Here is a 1,738-nt window from a genome sequence, read left to right as displayed (position 1 = left end):
CAGCTATCACCCTACCAAGCTGTTACAATATCTTGACTATATTCCTTATGCTATACATTACATCCCGGTTACTTATTTATTTTACCATTGGAAGTCTGTCCTTTTTTTTTTTTTTTTTTGTGAGGGCATCTCTCATATTTATTGATCAAATGGTTGTTAACGACAATAAAATTCTGTATAGGGGAGTCAATGCTCAATGCACAATCATTAATCCACCCCAAGCCTAATTTTCGTCAGTCTCCAATCTTCTGAGGCATAACAAACAAGTTCTTACATGGAGAACAAATTCTTACATAATGAATAAGTTACATAGTGAACAGTACAAGGGCAGTCATCACAGAAACTTTCGGTTTTGCACATGCATTATGAACTCTAAACAGTCAGTTCAAATATGAATACTCATTTGGTTTTTATACTTGATTTATATGTGGATACCACATTTCTCTCTTTATTATTATTATTTTTAATAAAATGCTGAAGTGGTAGGTAGATACAAGATAAAGGTAGAAAACATAGTTTAGTGTTGTAAGAGAGCAAATGTAGATGATCAGGTGTGTGCCTGTAGACTATGTGTTAATCCAAGCTAGACAAGGGCAATAAAACATCCACGTATGCAGAAGATTTCTCTCAGAACAGGGGGGGTGAGGTTCTAAGCCTCACCTCTGTTGATCCCCAATTTCTCACCTGATGGCCCCCCTGCGACTGTGCCTGTCTTAGGTTGTTCCTCCCTTGAGGAATCTTACCCGTCTCTGGCTAACCAGTCATCTTCCGGGGCCATACAGGGAAATGTGAAGTTGGTAAGTGAGAGGGAAGCCTTATTGTTTGAAAAGGGTTGCTTTTTACTTCTTTGCATATTTATGCCCTGTGGCTTCTATGTCCAGCATTTGTCTTGAGGTATCTTTACCACTTGGAAGAATTGCAAATGGTATTTCTATTTTTAGTTTTTTGAGGAACCTCCATATAGCTTTCCACAATGGTTGAACTAGCTCACATTCCCACCAGCAGTGTAGGAGGGTTCCCCTTTCTCTACATCCTCGCCAGCATTTGTTGTTCTTAGTCTGTTCGATACTGGCCATCATAACTGATGTGAGATGATATCTCACTGTGGTGTTTTTTTTTTTTTTTTACAGGGGAGAGCGCGAACGCACTCCTCCACCACCAAAAACGATGCAGTCGAGTTTCCCACATTTGGGGAAGCCGCAAGGATCAGCACATCCGGAGTACAGTGGACACGCTTCGCCCTGGGAAAAAACCACCTTCGTGATCATGGTATTTCCGCTGCCAGGTAAGCATGAGGTCTCACTGTGGTTTTAATTTGCATTTCCCTGATAATTCGTGATGTGGAGCATCTTTTCATGTGCTTGTTGGCATCTGAATTTCTTCTCTGGAGAATTGTCTGTTCATATCCTATGCCTATTTTTTAATCGGGTTATTTGCTTTTTGGGTTTTGAGGTGTGTCAGTTCTTTATATATTTTGGATATTAACCCCTTGTTGGATATGTCATTTACAAATATAGTCTCCCATACTGTAGGATGCCTTTTTGTTCTGTTAATGGTGTCCTTTGCTGTACAGAGGCTTTTTAGTTTGATGTAGTCCCATGTGTTCATTTTTGCTTTTCTTACCCTTACTCGAGATGCGTTTGGGAAGAAGTTGCTCATGTTTATATTCAGGAGATGTTTGCCTATGTTGTCCTCTAAGAGTTTTATGGTTTCATGACTTACATTCAAGTCTTTGATC

General features: G+C 39.6%; 1 non-coding gene across 1 annotated transcript; it reads right to left on the bottom strand.

Annotated features, from left to right (window-relative positions):
- Positions 1–1,127: 1,127 nt before the first annotated feature.
- LOC118925610 (U1 spliceosomal RNA) lies at positions 1,128–1,293 on the bottom strand. Its single transcript, XR_005030119.1, has one exon. It is a non-coding gene; the product is annotated as a U1 spliceosomal RNA (small nuclear RNA).
- Positions 1,294–1,738: the final 445 nt, after the last annotated feature.

This window comes from Manis pentadactyla, chromosome 1 (assembly GCF_030020395.1).
Source record: "Manis pentadactyla isolate mManPen7 chromosome 1, mManPen7.hap1, whole genome shotgun sequence".
In the NCBI taxonomy this organism is placed as follows: Eukaryota; Metazoa; Chordata; class Mammalia; order Pholidota; family Manidae; genus Manis; species Manis pentadactyla.
Note: the sequence above shows the minus strand (reverse complement) of the source record. Positions and strands in the feature narration are given on the sequence as shown.